The sequence below is a fragment of the Canis lupus genome, chromosome 15 (genome assembly GCF_003254725.2).
Source record: "Canis lupus dingo isolate Sandy chromosome 15, ASM325472v2, whole genome shotgun sequence".
Lineage (NCBI taxonomy): Eukaryota > Metazoa > Chordata > Mammalia > Carnivora > Canidae > Canis > Canis lupus.
In genome coordinates, this window is record NC_064257.1 from 59621639 (window position 1) to 59628201 (window position 6563).

General features: G+C 36.3%; 1 long non-coding RNA gene across 3 annotated transcripts in view; it reads left to right on the forward strand.

The window, feature by feature from the left end:
* Nucleotides 1-356: 356 nt before the first annotated feature.
* Nucleotides 357-6563, forward strand: part of LOC112654718 (uncharacterized) — a 33126-nt gene continuing 26919 nt past the window's right edge. For all 3 annotated transcript variants that reach the window (XR_007402422.1, XR_003133287.3, XR_003133288.3), the window contains exon 1: nt 357-629. This is a non-coding gene — a long non-coding RNA (uncharacterized LOC112654718). The remainder of the gene's footprint in view (nt 630-6563) is intronic.

Consider the following 6563-nt stretch of genomic DNA (forward strand, 5'->3'; position numbering starts at 1 on the left):
GATTGTAATTTCATTGACTATTTTTCCTGCTGGACTAAGAGGAGCCCTAGGTAAAGAACCTTGCCTACTTCATGTTTCTTTCTTGTCTTTCTTTTTTGTGATCTTCAGCTCTGAGTACAGTGACTATGACATAATGGACACGATACATGTACTTTATGAATGAATTAATAAATATAAGCGCAATGATGAAGATACATATGGGTAGTATAAGAACCCAAGGGGAAGGGACATCAGGTAAGATTTACTAGAGATGGCCCTGAGCTAGTGAGAAGTAGGTTTGACATTCCAGGAAAACAGGGCTGCTCAGAAAATTCTGAGAACAATTGGCTTGAGGTTCTAGAGTGTAACTTGAGATGTGGAGACCTAAGTAAGGAGAGTTTAGTAAATAAGCATGTGTCATTTCAAGGTTGCATTCGTGAGCCACCGTTAAGACTTATTCCATAGATGATGAGGAAACAGTTTTCAACAAAGGATGGGTCTGTTCAGGCTGATGTGGCACGGCACTGGTTTGGAGCGTAGGTTTGATGTAGATTGCACCGGGTTTAAGGAAATCAGTCATTTGGTGCCTTGACAGAGAGGTAGTGAAATGTTTGATTGTCTGTTAATCTGGAGTTTTGAAGTGGAGACAGGTGAGAAGGCTGACATAGTGACCCCCCCTTATTACCTACTCCCCCTCTTCCTTTTATACTTATATTAGAGCCATTTGACTCCCACCTACAGTCTTGCCCTTGCCCTGAGACTTGAGATTAAATCCGTCTAAAGTCAGAGGTAATTAAGAAGGGAGATCTGAGAGCCCAAGGGACTAAAATCCAGGTCAGCCCTGTTGCTCCTCTCATTCTGATTTTTCACCTTAAATTTAGTAATCTGGCTGTTGCCTTGTTTTTCAAATCAAGATCAAAGCTCTCCCATATGTCTACCAGGACTGGGGCCAGGTCTTATTGTTACTAATTGCCTTGATTGCAGAGCTACCACCAGTCTGTATAATATTTCTCTTGTGAATTATAAAAACTTCTCTAGGATAACGCAGCTACAGCTTAAGACTTACAGGATTGGGAGTTAGTCTTATTGACTCCCTTGTGGGACACCTTTGTGCAGTTCACAAATTGCACAGCTGTACATGTGGGTCCTGTCTGAACCCTGTGTTGTATCACTGAACCTCAGCCTCATGACCTTCATCTTGCTACCAAGCCTCTAACACAGGATTGACCACTTGCCTGGATCTTTACCCATCATCTTCTTCTTGAAACTCCACTGAGTAACTTTTACCTGCTAAGACGGGTTAGGATTTGAGGGGTACAGAGTGGTTTTAATTATTAGTTTCATTTTGGAGGAATGTATTTGGTTTTTTCAATTAGACTTAGAAAGTATATATTAATAATTCAAATCATGTATTTTTCTTTTTAAATTATTTACTCATGTTATTAGAAAATTAAGCACTTGATTTTATTGTATAGTTAATTTTTTTGTACATGATTGGATAAAATGTCTACTATTATATTTTTCCCCAAGAATGCTATCTATATTATAAAGCAGTATTCTTATATGGTATAGATCTCTATTTTGTTCCATTGTTTATATGTGTATTGTAATACCGATACAGCATTGTGTTAATTACTCTAGCTTTATAAGAATTATATGTGTGTGTGTGTACTATTTATTTGTGCTATTTTTTTTTTGTTTGAAAGTCTACTAGTTTGATTTTATAATGGCTACAAAATGTTTCTTTTAGGTAATGTTTACATGATATATCTTTTTCAATTGTCCTTTCCTTTATTTTTATATCCTTATGTTTTATTTAAATCTCTTTTAAGTAGCATATAGTTAGCTTTGTTACTGTCCTATATAATAATCTTCATCTTTAAATTGGAGAAATTAGTTCATGTTTATTTACATTAATAATTGATATGTTTGGATCTATCACTTTGCTATTAAGTATTTTCCATTCCCTTTCTCTCATTTAGGTCACTCAGTTGCTCAAAATAGATATGATTTAAGTTATTTCAGCAAGATCCCTTCAGTGAGACACAAATATCCTCAGAAATAGAGAACTTTTAACAAATATAAAATCATATCTTGAATGAAGCAGGATATAAAATGAATAGTCAGAGATCTAAGGAAGTCAGAATTGAACAAACAATGGGTGGGCAGCTTTTATGGAGACACAGTAGGTCTATTCAATCCCAGTATTGGAGGGACCTAAGTTATAGCTAGAAAAGGGGCCAAGGGTCAAGAGTACAGTGAGTTGTTCCTGATTAATTCCCACAGTCATCAGGTATCTGTATTAGTCACTCTTATCTGCACATAAAACCACCTCACTGTTGCTATATCATATACTAATGCGTACTTATTCTCACATTTGAGACCATGTGGCTCACCCTCTATGGCCTCAGTTTCAGAGGTTTTCCACTCAAAGGATATTCATTTTGGAGCCCAGAAAGTAGGAATAGTGCTTCTTTGGGAGAGATCAGAATCATTCTCTGAATGTGTGTCAATAGACAATGCTACTTAAGACCCAAATTTGAACTTGTACTTTCTCACTTCCATTGACCAAAACAAGTCACAGGAAGAAAATTAAAAAGTAGAGGGACATATCCTCCTTCTAAGGAGGTATGAGGTTAGGGAAATAATATTGGCTGAGCAAAAGTTTAATAAATCTCAGTGCCTAGCTAGAAAACACTTTGAAAGCACCCCTCATTCTTTTCTGTACTTTTTGCTCATGTAGAAAAAATGTCATCCTTAAGCTTCTATCCCTCTTATTTTGGTCTTCATGAGTCTTTAAATGAAATCAGGAAAGCAGCGGGGTCCCCCCCACCTTTTTTAAAAATAAAATCAGCTTGCAATAGCCTACCATATATTTTAGAACTTGAAAAAAAATTCATATAAGATATTCAACTCCTCTCTTCCTCCCACAACAGGGACTTCTATAGTGCTCTTCAGACACAATAAACATCTATTTCTGTAGGTAATTTCAGCTAAGTTCCATCAGATGTAATACAGCCTGAAATTATACTATTTTGAAATTAGTTCATATAGTAGGCATTAGAATAGTAGAAATTCATAACATAGATATAAGACTTTAATCATTTTATTTTTAACATCAGACAAAAATAACACTACCAATGTATTAGAAATATTATATAGAGAATAAGATGAAGGCACTTCTAAGAATGCACTCACATAAGTAAAATGCATTGCATTGTCTGCTTGCCAAATAAAAATCGCATAAATGTAAATTCTTCACGTACAAGAAATACCCAAATTAAGGAGGAATAAGAGCAAGATGCATAATCAAAAAAGCATAAATAAAACAAATACCTGCAACCTATTGAATACATGTAACAAAACCAACAGTATAGGAGATGATAGCAGAATATGGGAGCGGCTCTTTTCGATGGTTGGAGTTTTGTCATTACCTAATATTCACATATTCAAAGGATATTCAGATATTCAGATAAATTCATAGTAGGCACTTCAAAGAGAAATAAAAGAACTGCATGAAGGGATTTCTGACAATGCTGAAATGGCATGTATTTTTATTTTTATTTTTTTATTTTTTTATTTTTTAATAATAAATTTATTTTTTATTGGTGTTCAATTTACCAACATACAGAATAACACCCAGTGGCATGTATTTTTAGAAACTGTGTGAAGACAAAACGGTCTCAATGAGAATTTTAATGGGTTTGGTTGATGCAGAATGGCAAAGCATCACTGATGCTGGGAAGTCACCAGAAACAAAGATAGAGCACAACTGAACCACCTGGACAGAAGATAAAGTAAAAAAAGAAACTGAGAGACTTGGAAAAAGAAAGGAGAGAAAGAAAAAGGAGGGAGTGGTAAAAAAGAAAGGAAAGAAGGAAGGAAGGGATGGAGGGAGAGAGGAAGGAAGGGAGGAAGGAATGGAGAGAGGGAGGAAAAAAGGAGGGAGGAAGAAAAAAATCATTCAGGGCAATTGCCAGTTTTAACTTTCAAGTGCTCCTATAGGTGTTTGCTTTGTTACTGCTTTTATTCTATAAGAACTTTTTTTCTTTTTTGCTGTAAAAAAATATGCCCCCAAAATATGTCTAAAATTTTTACGTGCAGACTGGGAAGTTTTCTCTGAACATTTAAACTCTTTATTGCCAGAAATAAAAGTCTATTCTTATGAAAATCTTTACCAAATCTTAGGCAGAAACGAGGCTCTTACATTACCATACAGTTTCCTAAATCTTTCTGTGGCTGCTATTCTAAGATGCTCAGTTTCTGTAAATCAAAGTCTTTTTCTTTCGGGATAATTTACATACATAAATTTGTAAAATATAATGTATCACAAAAATTCTAGAAGTCTCTTTCCCGTCCGCTGTTTCTATAGCAGCATCCACTTTTTGAATGAGTAAAATGCAATCCATAAGCAATCTGGACTGTGGGGATGATCCACAGGGAATATTACAAGAGATTTAGGGAGGAAAATTATTTGGTGAATATTCAAATTTTATCCTTCCTATTTACTTTTGAATCCCAAATTTATGAAGGACAAACACTAAAGGTGCAAAGCATAGGTCATTCTCACTGGTGCCTTAACATCAGGATATAGGGGTCAGTGGGCTTTCTTCTTCCTGCTCCCATCTTTCTTCAAAAACCATACTACTTTGAAGATTATACATTTTGATATACCACCTACCAACTTTCTTTATTTCTGTCATAAACCATATTCTGGGTCATTCTCCAGTTACAGAAGACTTGAAATCTTAATCTTTCATGTACATGATTCTCAGAGTAAATGTATTGGCCTCTCAGTTCTTCACTCTCATCCTTGATTTTCTTCCTCCGTCCTCATCTTGGTGAGACATTCCCATCATTCCACCCTACCCTGCGACTATCATGACAGGTAGCTGCACCATCACAGAAATTTCTGTTTGAGTATCCCATGCTCTGACCAGTTCATCTAGCTCTGGTAGCTCCTACCAATTTGCTTACTTCAAAAATCTAATCTGTCCTAATTCTTTGATCTCGGCCAATGTACTTTTCCAATATCACTACTCTCTCTTTTCTTCAATTTCTTCTTTACCTATTGTCAGTGGCCATCATACCACTCTCATGCAAACACCTCAAAATCACGTGTGCGCCCTCTGTTATATATTCTAGAAAAAAGTCCTGTCCCTTGTTGAATCCAGCTATCTATCTTCCCTCACTACAGAAGAAAATATTTACTCTCATAACTTGTGATGGACTATGCTGTAAAAATAGTGAAGGAAGCCCTCAGACCAGCGTTCACACGTGCCCAGCCACCCTAGTCTGTTTGGCCACAACGGTTCAATTTCACCCTTTCTGCCATGACTATTTTATACCTTCTCTCTTCACATTTCTGATACCCCTCTTGAGCGATGCCCTTATGTTTTTACTTTCTTATAAAAATACTCAAAACCAAACACAAACTATACATCAATAAATTTGCATCCACCCATTTTCGTATTATCTCTGTTTTCCTTCTTGCCACAAAAGAGTAAGTGTTTCTGCTTCCCAAAAAATGTCAACTCGACCATGATCCTCTGTGTTCTGTCTCCTCTTCCCTTCGCCTCTTTCTCCTAGAGCAATTTCTTCCTGATTATTGAATCCTTCGTGTTCTCTGTAGCGCCTTTATGCTACCTCAGCATTACCTTCCCTGACCCCTTACCCTTTATTGTCTTCCATCCTGTATTGGTCCCCTTAACTTTATATTTTTATTTCCATCCTTCCTGTTTATTCATGAAGCTACTCAAATCAAGCTTCTAATTCCATCAAATTTACTGATACTGTTTTTGCAGTGGTCTCAAACAGTTTTCCTATTACTAAATTCAATAGCCTACTCATTAGTCTTACCTTGATTGGGCTCTCAGCAGTGTTGGAAATCACTGACCACTCTTTGCTCCTCAAAATAATTTATTCTCTGCGTCTAGGATACAACTATCTTGTTTTCTACTTCACAGGCAGCCCAGAGCTCCTTTGCAGATTTTACCTTCTCTAACTAACCTCTAATATTGTAATTCTCAAAGCTGAACCTCGATCTTTGTTGTCATATCTAAATACTCTCTCTCCTTCAGTAGTTTCTAGTTGCATATCTTTACAAACACATTAACACATAATATCAACTTCGTCGTTTAGATCTCTCCTCCCAACTTCTCCTCTGAACTCTAGACTCATATCAGACTGTCCACCTGGAATCTCCACTATGTAATGTGTTAGTTGTTATAACACTAGCTACTTTCACAAACAAATTTTCAAATTTTTATGGCTTAATATAGTAATAGAAAAATTATTTCCCATTTACATAAGCAGTGTAATTTGGAGGGTCCCAAAAGCGTCCTTCCTCCTGGTAATGAGGTAGGTCTCAGACTCGTTCTTTATTATGTTTCTACCCTCATCCTTAGATTCAGAAGGTCTGAAGACATTCTGCATGCAGTTGAAAGCATATGCAGATGAACCGAGATGACATTTTCTGCCCAGAATGACACACAAACCTTTCTCTTTTGTTCTACTGATAACTAATCACATGGCCCCGTGCAGATGCAATACAAGCTGGAAATATTATCTCCAGCTGAAAAGCT